This window comes from Ambystoma mexicanum, chromosome 6q, assembly GCF_040938575.1.
Source record: "Ambystoma mexicanum isolate Mex_15411 chromosome 6q, UKY_AmexF1_1, whole genome shotgun sequence".
In the NCBI taxonomy this organism is placed as follows: Eukaryota; Metazoa; Chordata; class Amphibia; order Caudata; family Ambystomatidae; genus Ambystoma; species Ambystoma mexicanum.
Genome location: NC_090937.1, coordinates 347,059,503 through 347,072,130, shown reverse-complemented (window position 1 = coordinate 347,072,130; position 12,628 = coordinate 347,059,503). Strand labels below are relative to the sequence as shown.

The 12,628-nt window shown below is 44.4% G+C and overlaps 1 long non-coding RNA gene across 2 annotated transcripts in view; it reads right to left on the bottom strand.

Annotated features, from left to right (window-relative positions):
- LOC138515509 (uncharacterized) overlaps positions 1–12,628 on the bottom strand; it is a 123,200-nt gene that overhangs the window by 104,001 nt on the left and 6,571 nt on the right. The window contains exons 2-3 of one of the 2 annotated variants that reach the window (XR_011282037.1): positions 7,858–7,956; positions 7,447–7,538 (exon numbers count right to left, since the gene is read on the bottom strand). This is a non-coding gene — a long non-coding RNA (uncharacterized lncRNA). The remainder of the gene's footprint in view (positions 1–7,446; positions 7,539–7,857; positions 7,957–12,628) is intronic. The other variant, XR_011282036.1, reaches the window with a different exon arrangement.

Sequence of the window (12,628 nt, the reverse complement as noted above, 5' to 3'; positions counted from 1 at the left end):
GCAGGTTCTGAGGAAGGCATGTAGGAGGAATGAAAAACACTAGCCATCCCTGCCAAAAGACTTAGGTTTTCCAGCTTTTGTGAACAGCCATTAATACGTTTTGGAATAGTCAGTTTTCACCCATCAGCTTTTACAATATAATTCTCTTGTTTTTTTCACTGCATCTTCTTTTTCCAGATTACAACTAGCTGCTTTTTCTCCTCTACCTTTCTTTTTAAAGCCTCAATTATAGCTTTTCGTTATTTCATCAAATGTTTCCTGTGTCTTAATACTGTTTCTGGGCTGCGGGTATGAAAAAGGCAAGTTGAAACTTCATAATGTGACTACCAATACAACAAACATTTTGCCTGAGCTGTACACTGGGGCGACTCCCCTTAAGCGCAACCCTATCTGCCCCTTTGGAGTTTTGCTTATTCTTGCTCTCCTTGGCGCTTTCCCTCTCTCCCCATGTAGCTACCCACAACTCAGTTTAGCGGCACACATAAAAGTGTGTATGGGTACATACCCTTGAGAGTGTGCTGTGACCACTATAATTTATAAATAGTGGCGAGCTGCATCACCAATTCCACAAGGTCTACTCAAAGACCTTGAATGAATAGGACAGAAAACAGATTGGTATTTATGAATCGTGCTCTACCTTGGACATCCTAGACTGGTTCACCAACCTGTGGACTAAATTTTCAGTATTGCATAGAAGGTTAAAAGAAAATCAAAAAAGAGTTTAGGAATTTCGATTTGGGGATCCATTCCAGAATGTCCAAGCACCACTAAAGACTTTTAGCACAACGCGCCAGCCATTGACAGGTATCTCGGGACTCAACCCTTTATCATCAAGTACAGAAAATTGTTTCAAGATATTTTCACAATCAACTTCCAAACCTGGTCACCATACCAAGTGTTCAATTTCAAGGCCTTGAAGACGGCTAAGGTCGAAACCTGTGTTGGCTGACTTTATGGGAATAAATTCACCTACAGATGAGTAACCTGATGATACTGTTTTACTTTCATTCTAAAACACTGTATACCTAACGTTAAGGAGGTAGAGCATGATTCACCAAAACCAATCCATTCTCTGTAAGAGCTGCACACATACTCTGACCTGGACTACGGTCCCCAAGGGCGTTCAACCCATAGCACTTTGCCAATAACATCAGAGAAATCAGTAGACCATCTATACTTTAGAGAGTTACTCTAGAGGAAAGAGATGCTGTAAATGAGATGGGCATTGTGTAGCATTCATCTTTATGTGTGAAAAAAGGGAACGACTCCGCATAGGGACGTCAGATGTACCTTCCTCCCCCAAACATCAAATAGATGAACAAAAAAAAAATACATTGCTTACCTAACTAGAAAAGCATGACTGCCTTGAAATCCTTTTCTTCACATATTTCTCTTCTACTTTCATCGATAACCTCTATCAGCAATTTCCAATTAACTTCACCAGGAATTGAAAAGTCTCAAATTCCCCATCCTTTCAAATGCACAGAGAATTGTTGGAATCAAAGAGTGCCATGAGGATTTGAGTTATTGTCTAAAAGAAGAAATTAAAAACAAAGGGAATTTCATATGCGGCAAGTATTTGTGAACCAGGTCTGTACCCAAAAGCATTCATTTATCGTGGGCTTGCTATGGATGTTCCTGTCTGATGTTTCCCGATTTATGAGTGAAGCGTCTCTTGGTGCTTGGTTAACTTCCTGCAAGACTTCCAAGACTTCCATCGATTGTGGCTTTAACTAGTTGCATCTGTTCGCAAAATTAGAGGTGGGTGTACTGGAGAGGCAATGCGTTCTTAACTAACTGCAGAGGTCTTGTACCTAAAATGCTGCAGTCATTTTTTGAGTGTCCTTTAAAAGACAAGCACCTGTTTCAGTTTCTTAAAAGTAAATATCAACCATAGAGAGCCCCAGCTTGCAGGCAGCAACATGTACAGGAAATAGGAGGGTATGCAGGGACAGAACCCATGACCAAAGTGATCTTTACTGGGGGAAAAAAAGTAAATATTACACCTTAGCAGGAAGGCCTTTGCTAACATGAGCCAGGCACTATCCTCCAGAAAGCTCAGAAGTCAATCCCCCATCCCCTCCCCCCTCCACATAAGCATCGCTAATGTGCAATAAATTATGCACTACAGCTGAACTAGCGCAGCGCTCAGAGAAGTGGAAAAATCCTGCAAAAAAGTAAACCAAGCCATGGGTAAACTTTGCAGAGGCATGGTTTCTCACACATGCCACACGGCTGGATACATGTAGATAACCTATTACATGGAGGGTCGGGTGCACCTATCTGAGGAAGGCATGGACTATTTGCAAGGAACATTGTGGAGGCATTGGAGCAGCAACAGCATTAAAGCCAGAGAGGAGCAGCCAGTAAGAGCATGTATCCCCTACTTGGCAACAGTTTGAAAGCAATCAGCCTGGTCAGTAGAACAATCATTGTGTGGAACTGGGAAGGAGTTGCACCACCCACGAAAAGGGGGCTTCTGTATGCTGGACAGCTAGGACACCTTATGGCAGAGGCCTTCAAACTGGGGGGCCCAAAGGATGCCAGGTGGTGGGGGGCATGAAGGATTATGGTGACTTTTTAATAGAAAATATAAGCATTTGTGGCGGGGGGGGCAGAAATGATTTTACTCAAGGGGGAGCTCAGCATATAAAGGCTTGAAGACCCCTGCCTTAAGGGGATAAAGTGACCTCCCACTTTCAAATAGCAAAGCAATTCAAAGCACTCCTTTCACGCCCAAGTCAGAAAACACCCGCTACCGCGCCAGTCCTCTGATACACAAGGCTGCTGAAAAATCCAGACAAGCAAGAAAATAGCTCAACATCATCTAACGCGAATGAACTGGTCCCATCATTAGATAAAAAGAAAAACCATAAAAAGCATTCACCCAAGATCATCATAAACAATGATCAAAAAAGATATTTTCAAAATGAATGACAGGGATCACTATCCCTAGCAAGCATTCAATAAAGTTTACAGGCAAACTATCTTCAATGAACTGCTGAGGTCAAGTGGTTGGAAAAAAACAAACCGATTTAAGGGGCAATAAAATCCCTCCGGGAACCTCATCAAGCTATATAGAGAATGTGACATGTATAACTAGATCATGCAGTAATCCAGAGTCCCTGAAACTTACATTTGTATATATTAAATCATGTAGCGATTTCCCCAAAGTGTTGAACAAACTAAACGTAGATGGAGTAGAGCATGAGTCATGAGGGGAATTAGAACACAGTCCCCTGCGCATAAAGTCTGGCACAACTAGCCCTACTGTGAACCGAAAAGGCAATGGAAAACAGGGGTAAACAAGCCATCTATGTGCTCTTTAAAATAAATGGCTTAAAAAGCTTAGCATCGATAACTTCCAATAGTGAAAAAATTATATTCAAAAGCATTACAATACAAAATGAGTCTTTGCATGTCAGACAGTTTGCTTTTTATGGGGGGAAGTTTACAGAACCTCTTTAGGGGTGCTTTGACCTTGAACTTCACATAGTACCTGCCGTGTACACTTTTCACATTACACAAATCTCAACAATCTTCCCCAGCTTGAAAAGGGGGTTAGGGCGTTGAGACTCTCCTTTAATGCAAATCAAATTCAGATGCTGGACAATTAATGGATGTCACTTTTTTTAGTTGGCTGGTGTTCAATGGCTTAAGTGAAAGCAATGATCAGGTTGCATGCATTGTTAAGAGAAATAAATAGATGGGGGGCATCTGTCCACTGTTGGTTAGAGGAGTCTTGTTCTCTCCTTTCTTCGTGAGAGCTTGGGTGGCCAATATCTGCAACCATTCTCTGTGTGCAGAATCAGAACAGCAAATCTAAGCCCAAAGCACCTTGTGCCACCAGAAGGAGGAACGCAGGAATCAAAGAACTCATTCATCAGGGTGTTTCAACCATCCCCAGCCTGAGACTACACCTGTTGGTGTGTGCAGCACAACCCGTACCAAACAGCGGCTCAAACAGACTGCCACACACTTAAAAACTTAGCCAGTCTTCTTGCTAGCCAAACAAAGCTTTGCCACTTGGCACCCTGCTTCAGAAATAAGCAATATTAAAGATGCTGCAAAAGTCACACACGCTTCCCACAAGCCACACATCAACAATCCCCACACAAGGGAAATCTATGCCAGCGGGTGTCTGTGCACTGGCATGCAGCTGTCTGGGCAACTTATTGAAAATTACAAGCATTGTGCCCACTATATACAATAGACACATTCTCACAGGGGCTATGCGACATTGCAATGTTCTTAAGCAGACGACAGTCAAATCGTGAGTATCGCTGGGTCTGTGCAACTCTTTCCTTCACAGTAAAGCACTGGAATGATTTTGTTCCTACCCACTGAAGGTGCAGTCATGTGTACGAGTTGTATATGCACTGTACCGGACACATAGCAACATTGCACACAAGGACACAGCAAGCACGTGGATAATGGACCACTTCGAATCAACCAGGGATTTTGCAAAGGTTTGTTTAGTATATTAAGCTTCTGCCGTTGAAGCCCACATGTGCACTGTCCCCTATGGACCAGGGAGGATAAGTGCTCATCAAAACTAGCAATCAAAATATATGTTAACATGTAGCGGTGCCAGCAATTAGGTTGTTTGCCTTTCACTTATTTTTTTAAAAACATTTTCTTGATAACAAGATAGTCACTCTACAGGCAGTGGTCTTCAAACTTTTTGTTACCCCCGAGCCCTCCCTAATAAAAAGGTACCTGGCTCGGGCCCCTCTATACACATGGACTCCAAAATGTTTTGGAATGGTGCCAAATGGAGGTGTGGGTGCCAAACAACATTCTTTCAAAATCATTGCTTGCAATAACTCAAATTAGAGGGCAAATATTTGTAAACGCAGCATTCAAAATTTTTTGCTACAGGGGGAGTAACTGAAAGTAGTATTGGATATTTATTTCCTACAGTAACGTAGTACATACTTAAGTACAACAACTTGATTATTATCAATGCAGTCACTTGCAAGTTGGACAGTGGCATACTGGAGAACTAGTGTGAAGGGTGGGCCTGCCTTTCAGCAGCCAGCCATCAATATTAGGTTCAATTTTTGCAATAGCCAACCACAGGTTTTCTTCCAGCTTTGACTGATATTTAGTCTTTAGGGCTACAAGTGTTGAAAATCCAATCTTGCAAAGGTACAAAGGTACAAGGTGCTGAAAGGTAACAGTACATTGACTATGCATTTGGATAAAGTAGGAAACTGCATTTTGCCAAAATCCACCCAAGGACAATTTTTTGAATTGGCTCTCCAGTAGCCTGTCACTTTGAAGTTCCATTAGTTCCTCCTGGAGGTGTATTGGGAGGTGGGCAGGCCCCTACGTCTGCTAGGAAAGGCTGAACCACTCCGTTACTGATGCTACAATTGTCCTCTGGAAAGTACTTTTGAGAGTGGTTCTGAGATGGTTTCCCATTAGTTCAGCAACACATGAATAGATCATACTCCGCCTCCTCAAGAGCATCTGCTAATAGTGGAAACACATCAGAATGCAGACATTAACCCTCTGCCTCCTAAGCTCCAACTTCTTCTTGAATGCTGACATTTTTGCGTTCGTAGCCAATGATGTGGTTTCTTTTCTGTGCCTTGTAGGGAGAGGTTTAGAAAATGTAGCTTTTTAAAGAGGTTGCGTAGTAAGCTAACAGTGCAAGCCAGTGTGAATCACACAGAGGCTCATCTTTTGTCTGGTCTAAACCCAGGAGAAAGCGTCTCACACCTCACTTTGTTCCCGAGTTCCTAAACACAATTTAAAACGTTTCACCCTGGAGAGCAACCTGACCTCCGTGTGAAACAAAGCATCATGTTGAGCTCCCATTTCTGCACATAATGTGGCAAACAGACGGGCTCTTGTGTGCTGCATCTTAATAAAATACACAATCTTTACAACAGAAGTCAGCACCTCTGAGAGTCCATTCCCCATGTTGCGCACAGGCAAAGCTTCCCGGGGATCACGCAGTGTGTCCACAATATATGTGAAGCTATTACCAACACTTTTGCTTTTAACCCAGTTCTAGCACCAGACATTGAAGGAGCACCATCCAAGCAAATACCAACGCATACCTCCGATTTAGGGAGTGCACATTTAGGAAGTAGTTAACAATGTCAATGACTATAGATGCAGTTGCTCTGACCTAAATTGGCTTACAAAATATTTCTCCAACATTTGTGTTGTCAGACATAAAGATACTTTTGGATTTCTCTGCTGCACCATCACTAAGCATTACCCGGTTGACAGCGGGAATTGTTGACAGAATTACTCTCAGCATCTGTAAAGGGCTTTTGTACCCCCAGATATTGTGGTAAGAAGCTTCCAAAGCATTTGCAGGTACTGATGCCACGATTTAACAGTGTCTTTTTACTTGTGTATGCCTTGCAGCTGCCGTACAAACAAATCCCTGGTATTTTGTTTGCTAATGTTTTGTTTCCAAATGCGGCTTAACAGTGTTGGTTTCAGGCAATTGCGATCCATGTGAACCCAAAATGCAAAAAAGACATAATATTTACGAGTTTTTGCATTTCTCGTGTCCATTTCAACCTCTCCTTCCGCTTTTCGTTTGAGATTCCTACCATCTTTGGGCACTTGGAAACTATCCAGTTCTATGCGTTATTTCTGCATTTTTAAGCCGAACACAAAAAAGACTGATTTTTTTTCCTGGCCGTTTTTTTATTGGCTTTAAATTGCGAAAATCACATACTGCCCCCCTCCTTCCCCACCCGCTCATTAACTTGTCAATCAGGGTGGGACCCCCGAACCCTCAACACACACATCTTACCCATATGTGCACACACATACAGTTCAAAACTCACCTCTGCCTCCTGTGACGACTCTGCTGGGGCTCACAGCACTCATGTGCGACAGGGGTTTGAAAAGTAATATAGTTTGATTTTGAAAGACCGCTCTGTGCGGCCACAGAGCGGTCTTTCTAAATCGACTCCCCACCCCATCGGTACAGTGAAAAGGATATTTTCACTTAGTACCAATGATCCATGTAAAAAAGGAGCCGGACTCTCAAAACATTGCAAACCCCCACGTTAATTTACGTCATGTTATTTTTTTTAAACCATTTAAAGTTTTCAAAAATAAAAAATGCTTTAAAACATTAAAATTGACAAACACCACATAAGAATTAAAACGAACCACGTGAAAAGGCTGCGGGCAGGGGGGATGATACCACGTGAACAGCTTGGGGGGAAAAACTCAGGAGAAATGGGTCAGAAATGCAGCTTAGATAAAAAAAAACACCACATTTATACAATTCTCAGAAGTCTCCCTGTTCAGATCATGAAGTTCTAGCTTCACTTTTTTGTTGAAGTGTGGTCCTGGACTAGGCCACAGGGCGGCAAAAACCACACCTGGATGCACATTGCACAGGGCTGATATAAACCTTCCGCACTTCTACTCAACCAATGTTTCATAAGGAAAAGAAATCCTTACTTGCCTGCGTGACTGGGTCAAGTGCTTCACTAGATTTTTCTTGCTGGGACACATGTGGTTAGGTTTACACACCGACGCTTGGAGCAAAGCTGCTGCAATGAAAACAGTTAGTCAAGGATACATGGGTCTACCTGTGACTTCAAAAATGAGCAGGGGTTAGAACCAGCTCTTGGGTGTTAGGCATCAGCTAGTAAGCAGAACGTAACGCTGGGAAACCAGGAGAGAGTACACAGTGCACTGTAAATGTAAATGAGACGTGAACTTTCAGTACCGCCGTAAACTGGACATGAGTTAGGAACAGGCCCAAAAATAGGTTTGAAATCCCAGATTGAGACTCCTACTACACCTTTAAAATTACCCCACCATCACCCACAGCAAAATACAGTCGTTTTTTTAAAAAGACATTCTTACCGTCGGCAAGTCCTAATACAGATGTCAGGATTTTTTATGGTGCAATTGCTGCTGGGGACTTTGCTGTCCAAGATGGGATGATTGAGCCAATTTGTGTTCCTGCAATTGAAAAAGTACAATAAAGAAATATTATAGACGCACCAGATTGACCGTACCAATATTTGCGCACTACACTCTGCCAGTCGGCACACATCCTCCCCCGCACACAAAAGGGACCTAGGGTACAGGGTCCAACCTGGAAATCTGCAAAGTTCCCAATAGGCCAGTCCACCCTAGCTGGCAGAGAGAGCAGTCAGAGCACATACCTGAAAACGTGACTCATACTCAGTCACAGAGACAAGAAAATAATAGAGTGAGCGAGAGAAAGAGCACCAGCTTGTTATATTTTACCCTTAACAGTTGAGAGGTCCAGCCTGCTAGCTTTTCAATCATTCATCTACATATCTTACATAGAATACGACACAGTAGTTCTTAACTCTCCAAGCTAACTTTTGGAAACATCGGGTAATAGCCATGTAGCTTATACTGCAGTTAGGTGACAGCGCTGACGTAGCAGCAGACTGCTGCAGCTGCCATGCCAGACACAAGGGCCCCTGGCTTCTCTGCAACATATGGTGCCACATGCAGGCGAAGGCCTGGCACCCACAGCAGTACGATATCCATAAATTCCACTTTAAATCACTTCTATGGTAGCGGTGCACCCAAAGTACTGTTGGTAATGCAGTCATTTTAATACATCAAGGGATCCATAGACTTGCTCTATAGTAGATGGCTCCCAGGGTAGCTCAGCAGGTTGACAGACCATTGCTGAGACTGTGTTGAAGGATGCATGTAACCAAAACAATAAAAGCCCAAAAATATATGCAAAACTTGTTAATCAAATGACTTTTTGCAATTACTTATAAGAAAAGGAAGTGCTATAAAATGTGTTTGGCCAAAGGATGAGTTGGGGCATTTTCTTTTTTTTATACTTTATTTTTGATTTAACATAACAAACATGTAACATTATGCCATTGGACCCTCCAACCCCACCCGAACAAGGGAAACAGGATGCATTGTGGTCAAGGAGTCTGTGTATACTTGTTGCAGGTGACAAACGAGTGGGCATAGAAGCTTATGGGGAGTCATTTAGGGTGGCGAACTGTCCGGTGCATCAGAGTCTGAGGTGGTCATTAGGTAGGACACGTAAGGCCCCCAGATGTCTGGTGGTCTCGCATGAAGAGGTAAAGTTTTAATGAAGTCTGTTTTGGTGTCTTGGCAGTAGGCTAAATCTTGCAACCATGACTGTAAGGAGGGGGGCGGGCGCCACCGTCCCCACGCCATTGCAATCCTCCTGCGTGCTAGTATCAGCGCTAGTCCAGCTAGTTTCCGTATCGACGATGATAGGTGCTTGGTTAGACCAAGTAGTGCGATTATGGGGTCAGGTTCGATATGTTCTCCAATTATTGCAGATATCTTCTCCAGTACTTTGTTCCAGAGTAGGTTTATTGGGAGGCACTTCCATGCAAGATGAATAAAGTCTGCAGCCGGAGCGTTACAACAATCGCAGGTTTCTGGTATCGAAGGTCGTTTGTGGAGCGTTGCTGGTGTATGGTATACCTGATGCAAATAGTTAAAGTGAATTTGTTTATGACGGGTGTTTAAGGATACTTTTTCAGTCTGTCTCAGAATAAACTCCCAGTCCTTATCTGAGATTGTGGTGCCCAGAGACCTCTCCTATCTTGTTTTTTGGCATAGTGGGTGGGGGAGTAGGGTCTGCCAGGAGAGATTTGTAGATTGTTGAGACCATCCTACCTTTGCCTTGAGAATGGATCACCTTGTGTAATAGTTGCCATGGGGTTGGCTGTTTGGGAAAGGTAGGCTGGAGTGTGTGCCATAGGCGAAAGTATATGAAGGTGTCTAAGGCAGTGTTGGCCCCGCGATCACGTCCGTGTTAGGGTGTTAGGAACGGACCTTCCATGAACAGATCGTTTAGCGTAGTAATCCAGAAACCTATGGGCCCATTGAAGATATACCTTCTCTGCGCTTAGTGGGATCCCTGGGATAAACCTGGATGGGACGAGAAGGGAGAATCTAACCGGGACATTGTATTTTTCTGCCATTTTCTTCCAGATTGCATAGGTGGATAGGACTACGTTGAGCGTGGTGTGGGATACCTGCATGTGGCCCGTGATAGCAGACCGAAGTTGATTGGGAGCTGCGAGTGCTCGTTCGATCTGGACGTGGGGTCTAATGAAGTGTGTGGGTGCTCATTCGAGTGGACATGGGGTCTATTGAAGTGTGTGCTGTACCAATGGCCAAGGAATTGCTCTTGGGCGGCCCAATAGTAGCATTCTAATTCGGGGGCAGCGCCAGGCCTCCTTTAGAGACAGGTTGGATGAGAGTTGTATATGCTACTCTTGCAGGTTTGCCAGCCCAGAGCAGGTCTAGGATCAAACTCCAGAGGCGCAGGAGGGATTTTTGTGGTAGGAGTAGGGGGATATTCGTGAATAGGCAGAGGAGTTTGGGTAAGATCACCATTTTAACCAGGGATACACGTACCCAAACCGTGAGTGGAAGAAGTTTACATCTCTTTATCTTTATCTAGTAGTGCCTCTGACATTCCCATAGTTATTTCGGAAACTGTCATGGTGGGTTCTGGATATCATGATCCCTAGCTATCGAACCCTCGAATGTTCCCATTTGAACCTGTAGTCCTCGTGGAATTCTTTGGTGGCGGTGGTTAAAGGGAAAATGACGGACTTCGTGTGGTTGATTTTTAGGCCAGATATGGTCCCAGATATTCACTGTACGCATGATTAGGTTTAGATTGACTTCAGGGTTGCAGACATAGAGGACCATGTCATCTGCATACAAGGAGACTATCAGTTTGTGCCGGCTGAGGGCTAGGCCCCTTTCTATTTGGCAAGACCAGAGGTCGGATGCTAGGGGTTCTATCACCAGGGCAAATAATAGGGCTGACAGCGGGCATCCTTGCCTGGTCCCTCAAAGTTTTATGCTTGTTGATTTTGTGTTCCCTAGGATAATGCTTGACTGGGGGAGGTGGTATAAGAGGGAAACCAGTTTGAGAAATTGGTCACCGACGCCCATCCGTCCCAGGACTGCAAACAGGAAGGGCCATTCGAGACTGAGTCGAAGGCCTTCTCGGGTCAAGTAGATCTGCTATGGCCTGGGACGATGGATCAATCGCCTCGGGGATGCCGAACATTCGCCTGATGCCGAATGTTGTGCTGCGGCCGGGTATAAAGTCAGCTTGATCGGCAAGTACCAATCCAGGCATTAAGGGGAGCAGTCTGGTGATGAGTATTTTTGCAAGAATCTTATTGTTGAGGTTGATAAGCGAAATTGGTCTGTATGAGGCAAAATTGGTCTGTATGAGGCAAAGTCTTCAGGGGGTTTACCCATTTTGTGAAAAAAGGATCACATTCGCCTTGCAGAGAGTTGGGGGTAGGGCTCCTACCACTAGTAATTCTTCAAATACCTGTAATAATATCAGGAATTAACCTATTAACCCGTCAGGGCCTGGGGCCTTGGTGTTGGGGAGTTCTTTTATTGCGAGTTTAGGGGTGCACGCAGCTCCTCGTTAACCCAGTAGAGTTCGACATCCGAGGTAATGAAGAAGGGACTCAGGAGTGGAGGTGTGTTTGGAAGTATAGAGGTCCTGGTAGAAGGCACAAAAGGATTCGACTATGTCATCTTCAGTGTATACCAGGGTACCCTGGGGGTTTCGGATTTGGTCTACTAAGGTGGGTTTCTTATCTGCCGCTATCAGTCTTGCCAGGAGGGCCCCAGGTTTCTGACCTTCTCTGTATTGGCAGATGCGATGTCCACATGTCAAGAATCTCGCCTCTCGTTCCGCAGTGGCTTGGCGCTTGATCAGTTCCTCTTTGAGGGTTGCAAGAGAGTGGGGATCTTTGGAGCTGGAGTATGCATGTTTGAGAGCTTTCAGGCGTGTTTCAGAGGTGGCTAGTTCTTTCCTGATCAGTTTCAGTATCGTATTTTCTTTGGTCATACATATCCCTCTGATGCAACATTTCGTAGATTCCCAGAGGGTTCCAATGGATGAGACAGAGTCTCGGTTGGTTTCTAGAAACGAGACCAGCTCACTCCGAAGTTCTTTGGCGAACACTTGGTCCTGCAGGGATCCTGGTTTACAGCTCCAGTGGGGTCTGCCTGTTCTTTTGTTAGTGGCGGGACATTCGAGGGTGACCGTGGCGTGTTCCGAGAGTGTCCTTGGGAAAATTTGGCAGTGACCCCACTGAAGTCAGCTGCGTTTGGACACTAGAATGTAGTCAAGTCATGAGCTTGTTCCGTGTACGAAAGAGTGAAAGGTATATTCACGAGATTCCCTATGGCTGTGCCTCCATATGTCTATTAAGTCGTATGCCTTACAGATTTCACGGATTTGCAGGCTTGCTTTGGAGGGTTGGCCGACTGGCATTCGGGATTTTTCTATTTGTGGGTCTAATGCTTTGTTTGTCTCCCCCCATATGATGGTGGCTGATTTTGTGTCTCCCATGTGCGTTATTATCCAGTTGAAGTTGTTCGACCCGTCCATGTTCGTGCCGTAGGAATTCACTAAGATAATTTCAATACCATCAAGGATTCCTAGTACCATGAGGGCCCTGCCTTTGCTGTCTTTCCGGGTTGCTAGTAACCTGAATTTTGATTGCTTGTTGATTAGAATAGCTACTCCTCTGGTGTACGAGGAGTATGAGGAGAAATATCTGTGGCAGCCCCAGTCACGGGCCCAGCGATTCTCGAATGCCGG